Genomic DNA, 24157 nt, shown 5'->3' with positions numbered 1-24157 from the left:
CGAAGCCTTACACTATACAGCAGCATCAAAAGAAGCCCAGGGGGGGAAGCATGGGGGTGGGTGGGAGGGATGGGGGGTGAGGATAGGGTGGTGGATGCCGAGCCCCTGTGTCCGTGCGAGGGAGTGATTCTGCCGGCCGACCCTCGAGCCCGGTGAGGAGACATTCGGTCGGTGGTACGGTGGTACTTTGAAAAAAATCTAAAATTTAAGAATTGCATTAGACCGTTGCCCCAAATGTCCTCATTGAATGCCTACCTTCCTGTTCTAAGCAAGCCTATTGTCATGCGCAGACCAGGGTGTGGTCCATACAAGGGCGTTGACCTTGGGGAGAGAGAGGAGAGAAGCTGTACATAAGAACATAAGAACATAAGAAATAGGAGCAGGAGTAGGTCATACAGCCTCTCAAGCCTGTTCCACCATTTAAAACGATCATGGCTGATCCGATCATGGACTCAGCTCCACTTCCCTGCTCGTTCTCCATTACCCCTTATCCCCTTGTCGGTTAAGAAACTGTCAATCTCTGTCTTAAATTTATTCAATGACCCAGCTTCCACAGGTCTCTGAGGCAGCAAATTCCACAGATTTACAACCCTCTGAGAGAAGAAATTTCTCCTCATCTGAGTTTTAAATAGGCGGCCCCTTATTATAAGATTATGCCCTCTAGTTTTAGTCTCCCCCATCAGTGGAAACATCCTCTCTGCATCCACCTTGTCAAGCCCCCTCGTGATCTTATACGCTTCGATAAGATCACCTCTCATTCTTCTGAATTCCAATGAGTAGAGGCCCAACTTACTCAACCTTTCCTCATAAGACCTTTTGTTGGATGGCACAGATATAACGGTAAGTACTGCAGGGAATAGAATATGGCCAGGGTGATCTCCTGGACTAGTTTCGATCGCCTGAATGGGTCGGAGAGGAAATTTCCCAGTTTTTTCTCCCTAAATTGGCTTGGGTTTTTATCTGGTTTTTGCCTCTCCCAGGAGATCACATGGCTATGGTTGGGGTGGAGTGTAGAATGTTTCAGTATAAGGGGTGTCGCAGTTATATGAGGTGGACTGGTTGGGCTGGGTGCTCTTTGCCTTTCCGTCATTGTTCATAGGTTTATATGTAACCTTAAGGTCTGCTGACCAAGGGCCGTGCGGCTCTTTGTCAGCCGACGCGGACACGATGGGCTGAAATGGCCTCCTTCTGCACTGTAAATTTCTATGTTTCTATGTTTCTAAGTCAACCCTCTCATCTCTGGAATCAACCTTGTGAACCTTCTCTGAACTGCCTCCAAAGCAAATATATCCTTTCATAAATATGGAAACCAAAACTGTACGCAGTATTCCAGGTGTGGCCTCACCAATACCCTGTACAACTGTAGCAAGACCTCCCTGCTTTTATACTCCATCCCCTTTGCAATAAAGGCCAAGATTCCATTGGATGTACCTGATCATCTGCTGTACCTGCATACTAACCTTTTGTGTTTCATGCACAAGTACCCCCAGGTCCCGCTGTACTGCAGCACTTTGCATTATCTCCTTGCCCTGCTGTTTTGTGCTTCTTGTAAAGGTACAATTAAATAATGGGGGCAATATTGACAATGCCATACCTCGTGCAAACCTTCTGCTGCGGAGGAGACAATTGATTCAATGTCATTGCATGAGCAATCTCAGAGCACGTAGGATGATGGGCAGGAGGCCTTACCCAAGTCGGGTATATCAAGACAGGCATTCATACCTGCATTTGAGTGATGCAGACTGTCAGAAGGCTGCGTTTCCACAAAGAAGTTGTAACCGAGATCTGTCAGTTAGTAAAAGCAGACCTGCAACCTAGAAGCGTCAGGAGGACTGCTTTGTCAGTTGAAGTGAAGGTTACAGCTGCACTTTCATTCTATGCATCTGGATCATTCCAGGCCACAACTGGGGATGTGTGCGCCATTTCTCAATATACAACACATATCTGCATTCGGCAGGTGACTGCTGCACTATATGCCCGGAGGAATGACTGCATAAAGTTCCCCATGAGCGCCTAGGCAATGCATGACAGGGCTGTGGGCTTCTCCATGATTGCTGGCTTCCCAAAAGTACAGGGCTGCATTGATTGTACCCATATCGCCTTGCAAGCACCTTTGGAGGATTCCGAGATGTACAGGAACAGAAAAGGCTTCCACTCCATGAATTTGCAGCTTGTGTGTGACGTCATGCATCGCATCATGTCAGTTGATGCGAGATACCCTGGGAGCACCCATGACACTAAGCTGGATGGCAGTGTGAGCTGTGAGGAGAATGCTAAGATACTGCAGGGTGACTTGGACAGGTTAGGTGAGTGGGCAAATGCATGGCGGATGCAGTATAATGTGGATAAATGTGAGGTTATCCACTTTGGGGGCAAAAACAGGAAGGCAGAATATTATCTGAATGGTGACAGATTAGGAAAAAGGGAGGTGCAACGAGACCTGGGTGTCATGGTACATCAGTCATTGAAAGTTGGCATGCAGGTACAGCAGGCGGTGAAGAAGGCAAATGGCATGTTGGCCTTCATAGCGAGAGGATTTTACTATCGAAGCAGGGAGGTCTTACTGCTGTTGTACAGGGCCTTGTTGAGGCCACACCTTGAATATTGTGTTCAGTTTTGGTCTCCTACTCTGAGGAAGGATATTCTTGCTATTCAGGGAGTGCAGCGAAGGTTCAACAGACTGATTCCCAGGATGGCAGGACTGACATATGAAGAAAGACTGGATCGACTAGGCTTATATTCACTGGAATTTAGAAGAATGAGAGGGAATCTCGTAGAAACATAAAATTCTGACAGGATTGGACAGGTTAGATGCAGGAAGAATGTTCCCGATATTGGGGAAGTCCAGAACCAGGGGTCACAGTCTAAGGCTAAGGGGTAAACCATTTAGGACCGAGATGAGGAGAAACTTTTTCACTCAGAGAATTTTTAACCTGTGGAATTCTCTACCACAGAAAGTTGTTGAGGCCAGTTTTGAGTATATTCAAAAGGGAGTTAGATGTGGCCCTTACAGCTAAAGGGATCAAGGGGTATGGAGAGAAAGCAGGAATGGGGTACTGAAGTTGCATGATCAGCCATGATCTTATTGAATGGTGGTGCAGGCTCGAAGGGCCAAATGAATTACCTGCACCTATGTGTCAGCAGCAGCCAGAAGGGCAGAGCTGACTGCTGGGAGGCAAAGGTTATGGCCTTGCCACCTGGCTCATGACGCCCCTACGTGTAACTGGGACGGAAAATGACCGGGAATATAACATGAAGTACATTGCGATGTACAGCATAATAGAGAGGACCATTGGTATCTTGAAACAGCGTTTACAATGCTTGGACCATTCCAGAGGCTACTTGCTATACGCCCCTGAGATTGTTGGTCAGTTCACTATTGTGTGCTGCATGCTGCATAAATTAGCCATCATGAGGCAGCAGCAGCTGGTAGTAAAAGACCCACCTAAGGTGAGAGTGGCTGATGATGAGGAGGAAGATGCAGATGACGAGGAGGAGGAGGAAGCCATGCAACTACCTGAACCCGGAGCATAACGGCAGAGTAAGGCGGACCATCATGCCCCTTTACTGATTGCTTGAGCCTTGCACCGGTAACTCATCTGAACGCTTTGCTGCCTGAAGGCTCAGCGGCAACGATACCAAAAGGACCATATTTACTGTTTGGACCTGTTCTGTAATGTTGTGTTGTGTTAAAGGATCAAATAATGGAAAAGATTATTCTTTAGTTCAAAAAGTTGTGTTAATAATGGAACAAATAATGCAAATGATTCAGTTATAATTTAAAATATATTTTATTCATAAGTTTAATACTTATTTATACTTAACTTAATTTCAATAAAAATATTCTTGTATCAAATTTCAAAGTTTTCAGTTAAGATCACTTACAAACTTTAAGAGCACTTACAAACTTTTAAACATGTAAATTTACACAAGTTACAAAAAACTTTTAATGCTAACAGTTACAACAATAACAACAATAATAATAACAACAGCAACAGCAGCAATGAAAAGGCTGCACCCATCTCTCCTCCACCTTATTCTAAGACCACTCGCTGCGCGTGGTCTTGGTGACTCCACTCCTGCCCGCAGGCAGTGGTGCAGCATTTCTCGGGTTGGTACCAAGCTTATTCTTGCGAACATCTTGGGTAATGCGCACTTCTTGATGGGGGAAAGGCAGAGGATAATGTGAAAGACCCGGCTTGGGCCGCTTCAGAGGCTGGTGTGGGGATTGGATTGGGAGTGGCAGTTGAATCTTTCAATGGCCGCGGAGTCTGGGTGTGTTCCCTTATTGCAGCAGCTAACTCCGACATTTCCTCCATCATGTGCCCTGACAGTGTCTCAATTACCTACAACATTCCCTCTCTCTTGTTCACCAACAGTGTATCAGCTGCCTGCGACATTTCCCTCTCTCATGTTCCCGGGCAGTGTTCCCATTTCTCATGAGAATGTTGTTATTTCTCACAATAGTCCCGATACCTTATCATCCACCCCACTGATTGTGTCCAGGAGTGATTGCGTAAGATCAATGCTCTCCGCACACATTGCCATCATCTGAACCACATCTGTTACATCCTACACATCAGGAGAGCACTGTCGAGCTGCATCCCACTGGGACCCGCAACCTCGGATGGTGGGGTGCTGGGTGTGCCTCGCTGCACCCCACTGGAATCCCCAGCCTCGGTCAGTGAGAAACCATGAAATGTCCCAACACTCGTACCACTCAGGAAAGGGCCTGGCACCTCAATGGATGGCACCTCCACCTGCTCTAGAGTGAGTATAAGAATGGGGAAATCATCAACCCCTCCCCATGCCCCTCCACCCCCCCCTCCCTGTCACCCTCATGCACTTGGTCTGGAAAGTCGGATTGGAAGATGTTCTCCTCTTCAGGCTCATCTGCATCTGAATCTTCTTCTGCCTTAGCGTCAGTCTCGTTAGGCTTGGCCTCAAGTTCTGCAAAATATAACTGAACAAACAAATGGTTAGCAGCAGAGGAACGGACAGGGTGATATGAGTAGACACACACAGCGCAGGCAGCAGGCTGATTTGAATGAGAGCAAATTTCATCAACTGAAGCATAGCTAATGGAGACATCCCCATGAACCGAAGCATGGCTAGCCTGCGCAGTACTTAACATTTAGCAAAGCCAGACAGTGGAATTTGCAGGACTTACCCTCTCCCTCGAGTGTGGGCCCAGCTTGTCCATAGAAACATAGAAACATAGAAAATAGGTGCAGAAGTAGGGCATTCTGCCCTTCGAGACTGCACTGCCATTCAATAAGATCATGGCTGATCATTCCTTCAGTACTCCTTTCCTGCTTTCTTTCCATACCCCTTGATCCCCTTAACCGTAAGGGACATATCTAACTCCCTCTTGAATATATCCAATGAACTGGCATCAACAACTCTCTGCGGTAGAAAATTCCACAAGTCAACAACACTCTGAGTGAAGAAGTTTCTCCTCATCTCAGTCCTAAATGACCTACCCTTTATCCTAAGACTATGTCCCCTGGTTCTGGACTTCCCCAACATCGAGAACATTCTTCCCGCATCTAACCTGTCCAGTCCCGTCAGAATCTTATATGTTTCTATGCGATCCCCTCTCATCCTTCTAAACACCAATGAATAAAGGCCAAGTTGATCCAGTCTCTCCTCATATGACAGCCCAGCCATCCCTGGAATCAGTCTGGTGAACCTTCGCTGCACTCCCTCAATAGCAAGAAAGTCCTTCCTCAGACTAGGAGACCAAAACTGAACACAATATTCCAGGTGAGGCCTCACGAAGGCCCTGTACAACTGCAGTAAGACCTCCCTGCTCCTATATTCAAATTCCTCTAGCTGTGAAAGCCAACATATCATTTGTCTTCTTTACCGCCTGCTGTACCTGGGTGCCCACTTTTAGTGAAAGATGAACGATGACACCCAGGTCTCGTTGCACCTCCCCTTTTTCTAGTCTGCCACCATTCAGATAATATTCTGCGTTTGTGTTTTTGCCCCCAAAATGGATAACCTCACACTTATCCACATTATACTGCATCTGCCCACTCACCTAATCTGTCCAAGTCACCCTGCAGCCTCTTAGCGTCCTCCTCACAGCTCACACCACCACCCAGTTTAGTTTCATCTGCAAACTTGGAGATATTACACTCTATTCCTTCATCCAAATCGTGAATGTATATTGTAAAGAGCTGGAGTTCCAGCACTGAGCCCTGCGGCATCCCACTAGTAACTGCCTGCCATTCTGAAAAGGACCAGTTTATCTCGACTCTCTGCTTCCAGTCTGCCAACCAGTTCTCTCTCCATGTCAGTATATTAGCCCCAATATCATGCAATTTGATTTTGTACACCAATCTCTTGTGCGGGACCTTGTCAAAAGGCTTTTGAAAGTCCAAATACACCACATCCACTGGTTCTCCCTTGTCCATTCTACTAGTTACATCCTCAAAAAATTCCTGAATATTCGTCAAGCATGATTTCCCTTTTATAAATCCATGCTGACTCAGTCCGATCCTGTCACTGCTTTCCAAATGGGCTGCTATTTCATCCTTAATGATTGATTCCAACATTTTCCCCACGACTGATGTCACGGTAACCGGTCTATAATTACGCGCTTTCTCTCTCCCTCCTTTTTTAAAAAGTGGCGTTACATTAGCTACCCTCCAGTCCATAGGAACTGATCCAGAGTTGATAGATTGTTGGAAAATGATCACCAATGCATCCACTGTTTCTAGGGCCACTTCCTTAAATACTCTGGGATACAGACTATCAGGACCCGGGGATTTATCGGCCTTTAATCCCATCAATTTCCCTAACACAATTTCCCGCCTAATAAGGATATCTTTCAGTTCCTCATTCTCACTAGAACCACTGTCCCCTAGTACATTCAGAAGGTTATTTGTATCTTCCTTTGTGAAGACAGAACCGAAGTATTGGTTCAATTGGCCTGCCATTTCTTTGTTCCCCATTATAAATTCACCTGAATCCGACTGCAAGGGACTTACGTTTGTCTTTACTAATCTTTTTCTCTTCACATATTTATAGAAGCTTTTGCAGTCAGTTTTTTTGTTCCCTGCAAGCTTCCTCTCGTACTCTATTTTCCCCTTCTTAATTAAATCCTTAGTCCTCCTCTGTTGAATTCTAAATTTCTCCCAGTCCCCAGGTTTGTTGTTTTTTCTAACCAATTTATAGGCCTCTTCCTTGGTTTTAACACTATCCTTAATTTCCCTTGTTAGCCATGGTTGAATCACCTTCCCAGTTTTATTTTTACTCCAGACAGGGATGTACAATTGCTGAAGTTCATCCATGTGATCTTTAAATGTTTGCCATTGCTTATCCACCGTCAACCCTTTAAGTATCCTCTGCCAGTCTATTCTAGCCAATTCACACCTCATACCGTCGAAGTTACCTTTCCTTAAGTTCAGGACCCTAGTTTCCGAATTAACTGTGTCACTCTCCATCTTAATAAAGAATTCTACCATATTATGGTCACTTTTCCCAAAGGGCCTCGCACAACAAGATTGCTAATTAGTCCCTTCTCATTATACATCACCCAGTCTAGGATGGCCAGCTCCCTGGTTGGTTCCTTGACATATTGGTCTCGAAAACCATCCCCAATACACTCCAGGAAATCCTCCTCCACTGCATTGCTACCAGTTAGGTTAGCCCAATCTATATGTCGATTAAAGTCGCCCATGATTACTGCTGTACCTTTATTGCACACATCCCTTATTTCTTGTTTGATGCTGTCCCCAACCTCACTACTACTATTTGGTGGTCTATACACAACTCCCACTAGTGTTCTCTGCCCTTTGGAATTCCGCAGCTCCACCCATACCGATTCCATCCATCCAGGCTAATGTACTTCCTTACAATTGCATTGATTTCCTCTTTAACCAGCAATGCCACCCCGCCTCCTTTTCCTTTCTGTCTATCCTTCCTAAATGCTGAATATCGTTGGATGTTGAGTTCCCAGCCTGGGTCACCCTGGAGCCATGTGTCCGTGATGCCAATCACATCGTATCCGTTAACTGCTATCTGGGCAGTTAATTCATCCACCTGGTGGTTGGTGCAGTGGTGGTTGCTTTTCTCCAGGCAGGACCCTCAAAGCAGCGACCCTCTCTTCCAAGGATATCAGTGGCTGAAGATTTGTGGGGCCTCCTCCTGTTCGAGTTCTTTCCCTTTTGTTGTGTGCCATCTTCCTTTGCAAAGATGAAAATGTAACTTTTTAGAGAGGGTGTCTTTCTGCTGGGTGGGACATACAGATGGTCACATTTACAATTGCAATTCCATTGAAAAAATGAATATATTACTCACACTAACTACTTGACCAAGGTCCTGGTACTTCTTTTTACACTGGCCTCCAGACCTCGGGGTGGTCACCATTGCACAGTAATCTTCTACAAGTTGGTTCCAGCGTTTCTTCATTTCTTTTGGTGAAACTTTTTTGTGACCTCTGCTGGTGTCCAGCTCCTGCCATCTGGCCTCAATCATAGTAACCAATGCCTCCACTTCATCTTGTAAGAAATTCTTGCTCCTTCAACCGCGTTGCATATTGTATTGCAGTTCCGATTTTTCCACTGAGAACTAAAGTTCTCACACACAACTGGCTCTGTAAAAATGGCCAAATGCAGACCGGGAGCTGTACTGGCATGCACGCCCATTGCAGTCACTTAAAAAACTTATTTTTTTTTGTGCATCCGCAGAAAGGGAGGGCATCGTTTTTTCGTATTAGGCTCCACCCCCTTCCCCCCCAGGTTAAGCCATGGCAGGAGAGCCTGGACACGTGTCATGCTCCTCCTGTGCTATGTGGGAACTCAGGGATGCTTCCAGTGTCCCTGACGATTACATATGTGCGGGAAGTGTATCCTGCTGCAGCTCCTGACAGAGCGCATTGTGGCACTGGAGCTGCGGGTTGATTCACTCTGGAGCATCCGCAATGCTGAGGATGCCATGCCTAGCACGTTTAGGGAGTTGGTCTTACCGCAGGTAAAGGTTACACAGACAGATAGGGAATGGGAGACCAACAGGAAGAGCAGTGGAAGGAAGGTAGTGCAGGGGTGCCCTGCGGTCATCCCCTGCAAAACAGATACACCATTTTGGGTACTGCTCGGGGGGATGACTCATCAGGGGAAAGCAGCAGCAGCCAAGTCCACGGTACCGTGGGTGGCTCTGTTACACTGGAGGGCAGGAAAAAGAGTGGAAGAGCTATAGTGGTAGAGGATTCTATTGTAAGGGGAATCGCTAGATGTTTCTGTGGCCACAATCGAGACTCCAGGATGGTATGTTGCCTCCCTGGTGCAAGGGTCAAGGATGTCTCGGAGCGGTTGCAGGACATTTTGGAGGGGGAGAGTGAACAGCCAATTGTCATCGTGCATATAGGTACCAACGATATAGGTAAAAAATGGGATGAGGTCCTACAAGGTGAATTTAGGGAGCTAGGAGTTAAATTAAAAAGTAGGACTTCAAAGGTAGTAAACTCAGGATTGCTACCAGCGCCACGTGCTAGTCAGAGTAGGAATCGCAGAAGAGCTCAGATGAATATGTGGCTTGAGGAATGGTGCAGAAGGGAGGGATTCAAATTCCTGGGACATTGGAACATGTGCTGGGAGAAGTGGGACCAGTACAAACCAGACGGTCTGCATCTGGGCAGGACCGGAACCAATGTCCTTGGGGGAGTGTTTGCTAGTACTGTTGGGGAGGGGTTAAACTAATATGGCAGCAGGATGGGAACCTAAGCAGGGAGACAGAGAGAAGTAGAATGGGGGCAGAAGCAAAAGATAGAAAGAAGAAAAGTAAAAGTGGAGGGCAGAGAAACCCAAGGCAAAAATCCAAAAGAGCCACATTACAGCAAAATTCTAAAATGCCAAAGTGTGTTAAAAAGTTAAGCCTGAAGGCTCTGTGCCTCAATGCTACGAGTGTTCATAATAAGGTGGAAGAATTAACTGCACAGGCGTCAATTAATGAATATGATATAATTGACATCACGGAGACATGCCTCCAGGATGACCAAGGCTGCGAACTCAACATCCAGGGGTATTCGACATTCAGGAAGGATAGACAGAAAGGAACAGGAGGTGGGGTAACGTTGCTGGTTAAAGAAGAAATTAACACAATAGTAAGGAAAGACATTAGCTTGGATGATGTGGAATCTGTATGGGTGGAGCTGCGGAATACCAAAGGGCAGAAAACACTAGTGGGAGTTATGTACAGGCCGCCAAACAGTAGTAGTGAGGTTGGGGACAGCATCAAACAAGAAATTAGGGATGCGTGCAGTTATCATGGGCGACTTTAATCTACATATAGATTGGGCTAACCAAACTGGTAGCAATACGGTGGAGGAGGATTTCCTGGAGTGTATTAGGGATGGCTTTCTGGAGCAATACGTCAAGGAACCAACTGGAGGACTGGCCATCATGATGTGTAATGAGAAAGGACTAATTATCAATCTTGATGTGCGAGGCACCTTGGGGAAGAGTGACCATAATATGGTAGAATTCTTTATTAAGGTGGAGAGTGACACAGTTAATTCAGAGACTAGGGTCCTGAACTTAAGGAAATGTAACATCGATAGTATGAGACGTGAATTGGCTAGAATAGACTGGCAAATGATACTTAAAGGGTTGACGGTGGATAGGCAATGGCAAACATTAAAGATCACATGGATCAACTTTAACAATTGTACATCCCTTTCTGTAGTAAAAATAAAACGGGGAAGGTGGCTCAACCGTGGATAACAAGGGAAATTAAGGATAGTGTTAAATCCAAGAAAGAGGCATATAAATTGGCCAGAAAAAGCAGCAAACCTGAGGACTGGGAGAAATTTAGAATTCAGCAGAGGAGGATAAAGGGTTTAATTAGGAGGGGGAAAATAGAGTATAAGAGGAAGCTTGCCGGGAACATAAAAACTCACTGCAAAAGCTTCTATAGATATGTGAAGAGAAAAAAAATTGTGAAGACAAATGTAAGTTCCTTGCAGTCAGATTCGGGTGAATTTATAATGGGGAACAAAGAAATGGCAGACCAGTTGAACAAATACTTTGGTTCTGTCTTCACGAAGGAAGACACAAATAACCTTCCGGAAATACAAGGGGACCGAGGGTCCAATTACAAGGAGGAACATAAGGAAATCCTTATTAGACAGGAAATTGTGTTAGGGAAATTGATGGGATTGAAGGCTGATAAATCCCCAGGGCCTAATAGTCTGCATCCCAGAGTACTTACATAAGAACATAAGAATTAGGAACAGGAGTAGGCCATCTAGCCCCTCGAGCCTGCTCCACCATTCAACAAGATCATGGCTGATCTGGCCGTGGATTCAGCTCCACTTACCCACCCGCTCCCCATAACCCTTAATTCCCTTATTGGTTAAAAATCTATCTATCTGTGACTTGAATACATTCAAAAAGCTAGCCTCAACTGCTTCTTTGGGCAGAGAATTCCACAGATTCACAACCCTCTGGGAGAAGAAATTCCTTCTCAACTCGGTTTTAAATTGGCTCCCCCGTATTTTGAGACTGTGCCCCCTAGTTCTAGTCTCCCCGACCAGTGGAAACAACCTCTCTGCCTCTATCTTGTCTATCCCTTTCATTATTTTAAACTTAAGGAAGTGGCCCGAGAAATAATGGATGCATTGGTGATCATTTTCCATCTGTCTATCGACCCTGGATCAGTTCCTATGGACTAGAAGGTAGCTAATGTAACACCACTTTTTAAAAAAGGAGGGAGAGAGAAAATGGGTAATTATTGACCGGTTAGCCTGACATCAGTAGTGGGGAAAATGTTGGAATCAATTATTAAAGATGAAATAGCAGCACATTTGGAAAGCAGTGACAGGATCAGTCCAAGTCAACATGGATTTATGAAAGGGAAATGATGCTTGACAAATCTTCTGGAATTTTTTGAGGCTGTAACTAGTAGAATGGACAAGGGAGAATCAGTGGATGTGGTGTATTTGGAATTTCAAAAGGATTTTGACAAGGTCCTATACAAGACATTGGTGTACTAAATTAAAGCACATGGTATTGGGAGTAATGTACTGACGTGGATGGTGGAATCATAGAATCACAGAATCATAGAAATTTACGGCACAGAAGAAGGCCATTCAATCCATCGTGTCTGTGCTGTCCAAAAAAGAGCTTTCCAGCCTAATCCCACTTTCAAGCTCTTGCTCCATAGCCATGTAGGCCACATCACTTAAAGTGCATATCCAAGCACCCTTTAAATGTGGTGAGGGTTTCTGCCTCTATCACCATTTCCATCAGTGAGTTCCAGACCCCCACCACCCTCTTGGTGAGAAAAGTTCTCCTCAACTCCCCTCTAATCCTTCGACCAATTACTTTAAATCTGTGCCCCCTGGTTATTAGCCTCTCTGCTAAGGGAAATAGGTCCTTCCTAACCACTCTATCTCAGCCCCTCATAATTGTAGACACCCCAATTAAGTCTCCCCTCAGCCTCCTCTGTTCCATAAGAAAAAAACGCCAGCCTATTAATTATTAAAGATGAAATAACAGTGCATTTGGAAAGCAGTGACAGGATTGGTCCAAGTCAACATGGATGTATGAAAGGGAGATCATGCTTGATAAATCTTCTGGAATTTTTTGAGGATGTAACTAATAGAGTGGACGAGGGAGACCCAGTGGATGTGGTGTATTTGGACATTCAAAAGGCTTTTGACAAGGTCCCACACAAAAGATTGGTGTACAAAATTAAAGCATATAGAATTGGGGGTAATGTACTGACATGGATAGAGAAATAGTTGGCAGACAGGAATCAGAGAGTCGGGATAAACAGGTCCTTTTCAAAATGGCAGGCAGTGACTAGTGGGGTGCCGCAGGGCTCAGTGCTGGGACCCCAATTATTTACAATATACATTAATGATTTGGATGAGGGAATTGAGTGTAATATCTCCAAGTTTGCAGATGACACTAAGCTGGGTGGCAGTGTGAGCTGTGAGGTGGACGCTAAGAGGCTGCAGGGTAACTTGGACAGGTTAGGTGAGTGGGAAAATGCATGACAGATGCAGTATAATGTGGATAAATGTGAGGTTATCCACTTTGGGGGCAAAAACACGAAGGTAGAATATTATCTGAATGGCGACAGATTAGGAAAAGGGGAGTTGCAACGAGACCTGGGTGTCATGGTACATCAGTCATTGAAAGTTGTCATGCAGGTACAGCAGGCGGTGCAAATGGTATGTTGGTCTTCATAGCTAGGGGATTTGAGTATAAGAGCAGGGAGGTCTTACTGCAGTTGTGCAGGGCCTTAGTGAAGCCTCACCTGGAATATTGTGTTCAGTTTTGGTCTCCTAACCTGATCGTGTAACAAAAACATGACTTGCTTTAGCGAGGGATAGCAAGATAAGTTGACCCTATGCTTTTCTGTATAACATCTGCCTATTGCACCACGTTATTTGCATTTTACAGTAGGTATAAATCTGCATTCCTCCAATTTTGAGCTTTTATGCATCCTTTGGCCCACCATTGGTGGCCGTGCCTTCAGCTGTCTGGCCCTAAGCTCCGGAATTCGCTCCCTATACCTCGCCGCATCTTTCCCTCTCCTCTTTTAAGCCGCTCTTTAAAACCTATCTCTTTGATCAAACGTTTTGGTCACCTGTCCTAATATCTCCTTACATGGCTTGGTATAAAAAACATTTTGATAATGCTCCTGTGAAACACCTTGTGAAGTTTTACTATGTTAAAGGTTATTTAATAGAAGTTGTTGTTGTATACAGTTAAACACATCAGATTATTGTTAGTTAAATTATGAATTCCTGTTTAAATATAATAGCAAGTTGTTGTTTACAACTCACCAGTGAAAGTTTATCTTAGGCCAAACTAACAAGATAATGGCAGATGCTTTTTCGACTATGCAGAAAGTCCGTGTGGAGAGCAATTCGGTGTCAGAGTAGGTTTTAAAAAAGGAGGGAGAGAGAAAACAGGGAATTATAGACCGGTCAGCCTGACCTCAGTAGTGGGTAAAATGATGGAATCAATTATTAAGGATGTCATAGCAGCGCATTTGGAAAATGGTGACATGATAGGTCCAAGTCAGCATGGATTTGTGAAGGGGAAATCATGCTTGACAAATCTTCTGGAATTTTTTGAGGATGTTTCCAGTAAAGTGGACAAAGGAGAACCAGTTGATGTGGTATATTTGGACTTTCAGAAGGCTTTCGACAAGGTCCCATACAAGAGATTAATGTGCAAAGTTAAAGCACATGGGATTGAGGGTAGTGTGCTGACGTGGATTAAGAACTGGTTGTCAGACAGGAAGCAAAGAGTAGGAGTAAATGGGTACTTTTCAGAATGGCAGGCAGTGACTACTGGAGTACCGCAAGGTTCTGTGCTGGGGCCCCAGCTGTTTACATTGTACATTAATGATTTAGACGAGGGGATTAAATGTAGTATCTCCAAATTTGCGGATGACACTAAGTTGGGTGGCAGTGTGAGCTGCGAGGAGGATGCTATGAGGCTGCAGAGTGACTTAGATAGGTTAGGTGAGTGGGCAAATGCATGGCAGATGAAGTATAATGTGGATAAATGTGAGGTTATCCACTTTGGTGGTAAAAACAGAGAGACAGACTATTATCTGAATGGTGACAGATTAGGAAAAGGGAAGGTGCAATGAGACCTGGGTGTCATGGTACATCAGTCATTGAAGGTTGGCATGCAGGTACAGCAGGCGGTTAAGAAAGCAAATGGCATGTTGGCCTTCATAGCGAGGGGATTTGAGTACAGGGGCAGGGAGGTGTTACTACAGTAGTACAGGGCCTTGGTGAGGCCACACCTGGAGTATTGTGTACAGTTTTGGTCTCCTAACTTGAGCAAGGACATTCTTGCTATTGAGGGAGTGCAGCGAAGATTCACCAGACTGATTCCCGGGATGGTGGGACTGACCTATCAAGAAAGACTGGATCAACTGGGCTTGTATTCACTGGAGTTCAGAAGAATGAGAGGAGACCTCATAGAAACGTTTAAAATTCTGACGGGTTTAGACAGGTTAGATGCAGGAAGAATGTTCCCAATGTTGTGGAAGTCCAGAACCAGTGGTCACAGTCTAAGGATAAGGGGTAAGCCATTTAGGACCGAGATGAGGAGAGACTTCTTCACCCAGAGAGTGGTGAACCTGTGGAATTCTCTGCCACAGAAAGTGGTTGGGGCCAATTCACTAAATATATTCAAAAGGGAGTTAGATGAAGTCCTTACTACTCGGGGGATCAAGGGGTATGGTGAGAAAGCAGGAAGCGGGTACTGAAGTTTCATGTTCAGCCATGAACTCATTGAATGGCGGTGCAGGCTTGAAGGGCTGAATAGCCTGCTCCTGCATCTATTTTCTATGTTTCTATGTTTCTATGTTTTAGACAGCCCCCATGCAACAGGAATAGCCGATCCCTCTGCTTGGCTCCTCGAGTCCAGTTTAATAAAACGGCAACATTTTTCTATCGAAACTTTAGTCATTTTCTCAGTTAGAAATTTTTCCTGGTTACTCACTGATTTATTTCAGGAAAGATAGAAAGAGCTAGTAGAAAAAAAGCTGTCCTTCTTTGTAGGACTGTTATCTGTGAAAAACAAGGTCATTTGCAACCAGCGAGAATGAGGGTTGTGATGAGGTCAGAAATCTGTCACTTCATCGATGATTACGCAGGACCCTCTGCATAACTAAATAGAAGATCGATGGTTTATTCTGGCCTGAGTGTCAAATGGAAACGTATTAGTTATCTTCAAAGTTTACTGAATTTTAAAGGTACTCTATTTAAAAACAAATACAGGTACAGGGTATACCCTGAGAAGTTGTTCTGCATCTGGAATAACCATCAACTAATGGTTCTCTAATCATCAGCAGGCACCAGTGATTAAGAAGAACTGCAGCATTTGTCCCAGTGAGGAGGGACCATTGGAACAGTGGCAACAAATTTGGCTTAAGCAGATGTCCATCTTATCTGCTCGCCCACTGCTGCCCCACATCTTAACAGAAGCTCATGAACAGAAGCATGTGCTGACATCCCTTGATATTCACAGAACAGGCCCAGTCTGGTGATATGATGTTTTAATTAGTGGCATATTTATTTTACATGGATGTTCATTACTGTACAGATTTCTGTGTGTACAGCTAACGGAGTATCTGTGCAGATCTGTGGAGCTTGAAAAAGGGTATTTATGCACAAAAAAAATTGTGTTTAATGTAATGGAAATGGTCACCACCAAGGTAGTTGGTGGTGAGATCAATGTTACTGTGCATCTGTACATGCTGTCCTGCTCCTGTGCATGTAGGGACCCCCAATGTACTAAGTTCTCATCAGGGTGTACCAGGAGCTGGTGGATTCTGAACATCTCACCTACATCTAAAGAAGCAGAAGGTTTATTGCTTCTAGCAACTCCGATGCACCAATATAAAATTCCACAAGTTCTCTGAGATATTGTTACCTGGCAATCCACACGATTAGAGGTGTGTTCCACTGACACTTGTGCTTGGCGTTCATACAGGACACGTACCATCAAACTCTGCACATCATCTCACCTCCTTGGAGGACATCTCTTCATGAGATACAATGGTCTGCTGGAGCATCAAATAGCTTTGAGCTGGCTTCCAGATAGTTCCTGGAGTCAGCTGATTCAATTATTGTGAGCAAGGAATGCACCATGTGCAGGGGGCTTGCCTAACTGGTAGGTCAGAGAACTAATGAGTCTGCAACACTTAAATTGCTGCAGCACAAATTGAAATGCAAGTGGCTGCATGTGAAGGATTTATAATCTGAAACCGTTTTCTAAGGTTGTTGGTTGGGAAGAGACAGGAGGAAAGGAAGAAGTGAGAGGTCGTGAAAAAGTGAGGCGAACCGATGGGAAGGCATCTAATGAAGCTGAGGGACAAGTGACAGAATGGCACATCACTTGAGCTTCTGTTTGATGGCTGGTGAAGTGAACGCGGTGCTGCATGAGGCGGGTGAGAGGAGGGTTACCCTATTTGGTGATCTACACCATTCTCCCCAGTGCTCCATGTCAAGCAAGAGACAGGAGCCAGGCTCAATGCCATGTACACCACCTGCAGGACTTGGAAACAGATTTAAGGGAAGATAGCACACTCTACGGAATTTAGGAAGGTAAGATTGTACAATAGTACCATATACCAGGTAGATGGGTGAAGACCACACGCCACAAGGTGTTTCCTGTCAACCTGTCCCACAGTTACTGCATATCCACAGTCAGCTCTCACACAACCTTGCAATTCCTTCCTTACATCTATCTCAGCAAGGCATGCATTCAAGCTGCAACTTACAGTTGAAAGCCAAGACACACTCACATCTTCCAAGGACTTCACAAACAAATCATTGTCACACAAACACGGTCACTACTGAAGTGTGACAGCCACAAGACAGAAAATGCATGCTGGTGTATATTAATACATTAGCTATATAGAGGAGATTAATGGAGTCTTTGCTTGATCAATTATTAAAAAGAAATTCAGGGCTCCAAACAAGGATGCTGTCCCTATTGTTAGTTGCCAACACTAATTAACTTTTCTCATTGAATCTACACAGGAAAACAAGTTTTAGAATCAGTGCTTTCCACTGACTGAGAGGAGCCAATGATTGCTATGCAGAAGTTGTCAGCAGGCATCTGTCATCAGGTCATGATGTCACACAGCATGCTGTTGTCTGAAATGAAATGGAAATGGAAAACCTCTGTGTGTTTCAAATCCTTCCTATTTTTTGCCAGAGTGCAGGATAGTGATTAACATGTAGAAAATGTCGCTTCTGTTTATCATCATGGATAACCTATTTTTTAATTCCTAAGTTTAAAAGCCCCCTATGTTGACATTTTGTTTGTTGTGTTTGAATTATTTTACAGGCGGCTTCACAGCAACATCTAGTCACGATCTGCTAATGATCCCTTCAAAGCAGCTGGCGATTGCTCTCATTCAGTGAAAAGTTATTGCACTGAAACTTTTTGATTGGGTAGAAAAAAATCAATCAAAATGTAATTAGTGTTAGTCCTAATAAAAAATGTTCCGTACGTTAAATACAATTTGTTCAGAACCTGAAGTCTCTCTGTGACGATAATACCTTAAATTGGATACAACTTAGTATCATTTATTTTTATATCCCAATCGGCTTATTATCATAGAATTTCAAAACATCTAATTGTTCTCTGTTCATCTCCCCTATTCTTTTAAATGAATCCCATGATTTTAATTTATTTTAAGTTACAGAGAGTGATGACATTGAAGTGGTTTCTCTTGTGTCAATTATGTAAAACTCTTTCCCTCAGAAGAATCACAAATGAGTTCCTTATATTACACATACAACGCAGTTTATTCCAAGTGGGAGGAATTATTTAATACATGTTCTGTTTTGATGAAAAGAAAGAATTGTATTTATGAAACACCTTTCACTTCCTCAGGACTCCCCAAAACCCTTCACAGCCAATAAAGTACTTTTGAAATGTACTCAGTTTAATTATGTAGGCAACTTGGCAGCTAATTGGTGTACAGCAAGGTCCCACACACAACAAACGAGATGAGTGACTAGTTAATCTGGTTTTTTTTGGTGGTGCTGGTTGCAGAACAACTGTCGGCTGGAATACCAGGAGAGCTCCTCTGGCACTCTTCAACTAGTGCCACTGGGATCTTTTATGCCCACTTGAACAGGCAGGCATGGTTTAACACCTCGCCTGAACTGCAGCATTTCCTCAGTACAGTACTGATTATGTGCTCAAGTTCACGAGTGTGGCTTTAATCCTCAACATTCTGACACAAAAGACAAATAATAACATGTGGGTAGGTAATGAACTATTTCTACTTTTAAGTTTTTGTGGACATTTTGCTCTATTGTGCTTTTTTTTTGCAAGCGGCTTCACACCAATATCTGGTCAAAAACAACTTGCTCACGGTCCCTTCAAAGCAGCTGATGATTGCTCTCAGTCAGTGAAAAGTATTTGTTTTGGAACTGTTTTGATTGTGTAGAAGTAATCATCAAAATGTAATTAGTGCTAGGGCTAAAGATCTGTACATTAAATAACATTTGTTCGGAACCTGAAGACTCCTTGTGACGATAACACCTTAAATTACTGACTGCTTAGTCTGCCTTTTCCAAAATCCTGCTCTGGACTTTTTGAGGCCCTTCTCCCACCCTGGAGTCTCCCCATTGTGCTATGCAAAGATAGCAGGAGAAATGTGGAAAATTGTTCCAGGGACAAATAGAATAAGAAAGGGAAGGAGAAAAGGGGAAAGTGAAAAGAGGTGAGAGAGAGAAGCAGAGAGAGAGAAAAATAAGTGAGTGAGGAGACAAAGAAATAGGGATAAAGGCACAGAGAGGGAAATAGAAGTGAATGATGAGCGAGAGTGAGAAAGAGAAAACTTGCATTTATATAATGCCTTTAACGTAGAAAAATATAGCAGGATTTCACAGAAGGGTAATCAGAAAAAATGGACATTGAGCCAAAGGAGGAAACATTGGAAGGGCCGTAAGATTTGGATCACAGGTAACACACAGGTTACCCAAAGGGTGTTAGGAGTCAAAAGGCATTTTATTAAGGAGTGGTAGTTCAAATATAGTCAAACATAACACGCAATCAGGATAGACATAGTAGCCATACGACCATGACAAGTAGCTGGTATTAGTCCCGATCAGACAGACTGCTGGTGGCCCAAACAGCTCTTCTCTGCACTGTCTGCCATGAAAATCTCTTTAGATATCCCTTTTATTCTCTTTTAAGGGGTGGCTTGGCATAAAATAATGGACATGACTATTTAACCTATTATATGTTGAGTTCTTTGTCTCAACTCTTCAATGAAAAACCCTCCCTTTCCCATGAGATCACACCTTCTCTTGGACAGTTTTTTTTAAATCGCAAGCTTCCTTTCTAGACCCCTTATCAAGGCCTGTTTTTGCTTTATGCCCTTGTAACTCAGCTGTCTGTACAATTCATTATTTCTTACAGGCTGACCAAAAGTTTTGTCAAAAAGGTACGTTTTAAAAGAAGGTCTTAAAGGAGGAGAGGGAGGTGCAAGAGAAGTCTGAAGATTGAAAGAGGACATTTTAAGAGGAGTGGGTTAATTTCTATTTCCAGTACAGAACTAAAAAAAACATTTGTATACAATTAATAAATCTCAAGCCCTTGAGATTAGCAGGAATTACATTGAGTATGTGGGATAGATCACAAGTAAAGCAGATAATACTGTATTGATTAACACCTTTGAAAAAGAACTAGATGATTATCTGGTCAGAAATTGGATTGAGAATTATAAGGACAAGGAGAGTTAGATACATGCAAATACTACGTGGAATAAAATGGTGCCTGGGCTGCTGGGAACATGGAAGAGCTATTGGAAGAAGTGCTGTGCAACAGACATATAATCCATTGCATTCTTATTGTCTTATACAAGGATTACATTCTTATTTAAAGAAAGCATTAAAGTGTGGTGAATTGTTTTTCGTCTTCAAGCCTAGGTACATAACCTTAGCCCAAAACACTTGTTCTTGGGTTGTTCAATGTCGTTATTATTCTGTGATATTGGGGAATATGCAATTATACCTCAGCATTTGATTAAGCATGGTAGATTGCTTGATGTGTAGAGAGTGAAAACTGGTGTGATGTAGGTGTTTGGAACAATCTGTTGGCTTATAGTACATAGATGAAGCAATTTTTGCTTGACAGTAATAGTTGTGTCCAAGAAGTTGATTGCTACTGTGGATTTTTCTATCTTTAGATTGACTGTGCCGTGGATAGTGATAAATTTTTCATAGAAGATGAGCAGTTCATTTTCTCTTACAGTCCATATGATTAATATATCACCTCTGTATCTTTGTTATTTGAGAGGCTTCAATCTGCATCTGCCAAGAGGATTTTCTTTTGGATGTTTATTTTTCACAATAGAGAGCTTGGTGTTCTGTGGGGCCATTCTGGTCTCAAAAGCCGTGCTTAGATTCTCTAAGTACATTTGGTTAAATAACAAGATATGCTCTAAAAATGAAATGTGAGTTGAATAATAGTATCTGCATGACAGTGATGTTTAAAGAATACCTGTTGGCTTTTAGTCTGTCACTTTGAGGGATCTCGGGGTAAAGTGGTTCCACTTCCATGGTGACAAGTATTGTTCTGTGAAGTAATGAGACCATAACCTGGAAATTACTGTCAGTGCTATTATCGTACAAATGCTGGATGTGCTTGTATCAAATTCTTTTTTCTCTCCTATGTTAATAGAGATGTGCATCCATTTATTTTAAATGAGCAGAAGACCTTGATTAAAAATAGAGAGAGCAATTTGATACGAGCATGTTAAGCATTGGTACATTAGCAGCACTCACACTCGTTTACAAGCTAGTAGCTGCTTACCTTATTGAAGACATCCTTGGCATCCAGAACCAAGCCAGTTGATTGTTGTCCAGGGTTTAAGATTATTTTCAATGTGCCAAGCGACTTCTTCAGTTTGGGTCTAGTTCCCAAAATTAGAGATCACCTTGAATTGCTTAGCGGTACACTCATAATAAAGGTGGAAACTGGTACTGTGTACAATGAGCAAGTGTGACCTTAGCTCTTTTAATAAGATTCCAGGCACCTCGTGGGTGGCCTGCTTGTATACTGTGCTCCCAAGGGATGCTGGGATCCCTTGGGATTCCAACAGGTGGGCCCTCTGGTGGTCAGGTATCATGCAGGTTACAAAGGGTTAAATACATAACATCACTCCCCCGTGAAGTCAACAGTACACTTATTTACAAGGTGAGATGATCTGGGGCTTTACGCTCCCTTGTCGATCGTCTCGGTACAAATGCAGGTGTGGGTGGGTTGGTCAGTTCTTCACTGGGCTGTTGGGCAGCCGGCCTTACCGGGCTGCTGGGGATGATGAGTTCGGTTTCGTAGTCAACCAAGATGTCAGTTGCCATTTGTATGTGTGTTGGAGGGTCAAAGTTGGTGGTGTCCTCTTTGGGTTGTTCGTAGCAGTTGGTGAACTGCAATTTGATTTGGTCCAAATATTTTCTGTGTGTTTGTCCATTAGCCAATTTGACCTGAAACACCCTACACCCCTCTTTGGCTGTGACCATGCGAGTGAGCCACTTGGGACCATGTCCATAACTGAGCACAAACACAGGATCATTGACCTCAATATCGCGTGAAATTTGCGCGGTCATGGTATACACTTTGTTGATGCCGCTTGCCCTCCACATGATCATGGAGTTCAGGGTGGACAAGAGAGAGCCTTGTTTTAAGCGCCCTTTTCATGAGCAGCTCGGCTGGGGGAACCCCGGTGAGTGAGTGGAGTCTGGTGCGGTAGCTGAGCAGCACTCGGGACAACCGGGTCTGCAGGGAACCTTCCGACACAGCTTTCCTTGATGGTCTGAACTGCCTGTTCTGCCTGATCATTGGATGTGGGCTTGAATGGGGCAGATGTGATGTGTTTGATCCCGTTGCAAGTCATGAATACCTTGAAATCAGCATTGGTGAAGCACGGCCCATTGTCGCTGACTAGGACATCAGGCAAGCCGTGCGTAGCAAACATTGCTCGTAGGCTTTCAATGGGGGCCGTGGACGTGCTTACAGACATTATTGCACATTCAATCCATTTTGAGTAAGCGTCCACGACAACTAAAAACATTTTGCCTAGAAATGGGCCCGCAGAGTCTACATGGATTCTCAACCATGGTTTTGAGGGCTACGACCACAAACTTAGCGGTGCCCCTCTGGGTGCATTGTTCAGCTGGGAGCAAGTGTTGCACTGGCGCACGCATGACTCTAAATCTGAGTTGGGTCTGGCTATGGCTTTCATCATTACAGTGCCTGGGTGGATGCTGTGCAATTCACATATGAATGTGTCTCTGCCTTTCTGGGGCAAGACCACGCAATTGCCCCACAATAGACAGTCCGCTTGCATGGACATCTCGACTTTGCGACTGTGGAATGGCTTAATTGCCTCCTGCATCTCAACTGGGACACTGGACCAGCTCCCATGGAGGATACAGTTTTTTACCAAGGACCCTAAAGGATCCTGGCTGGTCCAGGTCCTGATCTGGTGGGCCGTAACGGGGGACTTCTCATTCTCGAATTCCTCCATGACCATGAGCAAGTCCGCTGGCTGTGCCATTTCCATCCCGGTGATGGGCAATGGCAGCCGACTGAGAGCACCTGCGCAGTTCTCTGTGCCCGGTCTGTGGCGGATTACATAGTTATATGCCGACAGCGTGAGCACCCATCTTTGGATGCGGGCAGAGGCATTGGTATTAATCACTTTGCTCTCAGAGAACAGCGACATGAGTGGCTTGCGGTCAGTTTCAAGCTCAAACTTGAGGCCATCTAAGTACTGGTGCATTTTTCTTACTCCATAGACGCATGCCAGAGCCTCTTTTGCAATCATGCTGTAGGCCCTTTTGGCCTTGGACAAACTCCTGGATGCATAAGTGACCGGTTGCAATGTTCCCGATTCGTTTGCTTTTTGTAACACACACCCGACCCCGTATGACAATGCATCGCAAGCTAGCACTAATCATTTACAAAGGTTGTACAGGACAAGCAGTTTATTAGAACACAACTTTCTTAAAGGCAGCCTCTTGTGAATTCCCCCATACCCAGTCATCTCCCTTGCGCAGTAGCGCATGTAGGGGTTCTAGCAGGGTGCTTAACCCAGGTAGGAAATTACCAAAATAGTTGAGGAGTCCCAGGAACGACCGCAGCTCCATCACGTTCTGTGGTCTCGGCGCGTACTTGATGGCCTCTGTCTTGGCGTCAATGGGTCTGATGCCGTCTGCTGTGATTCTCCTTCCCAAGAACTCGACGTCCTATGCCAGGAAAACACACTTCGAGCGTTTCAACCTGAGCCCCACGCGATCCAACCAACTAAGAACCTCCTCCAGATTCTTCAAGTGCTCCATGATGTCCCGACCTGTAACCAATATGTCGTCCTGGAAGACCACTGTGCAAGGAACCGACTTTAGCAGGCTGTCCATATTCCTCTGGAAGATCGCCGTGGCTGACCGAATCCCGAACGAGCATCGGTTTGAGATAATCATACCTTTGTGCATGTTGATGCAGGTGAGGCCTTTCGAAGACTCCTCCAGCTTCTGCATCATGTAAGCCGAGGTCAGGTCCAGCTTGGTGAACTTCTTTCCTCCAGCCAGGGTCGCAAATAGGTCGTCTACCTTGGGTAGCGGGCACTGATCCTGCAGCGAAAAACG

Source organism: Pristiophorus japonicus, chromosome 6 (genome assembly GCF_044704955.1).
Source record: "Pristiophorus japonicus isolate sPriJap1 chromosome 6, sPriJap1.hap1, whole genome shotgun sequence".
NCBI classification, from domain to species: Eukaryota; Metazoa; Chordata; class Chondrichthyes; family Pristiophoridae; genus Pristiophorus; species Pristiophorus japonicus.
Note: the sequence above shows the minus strand (reverse complement) of the source record.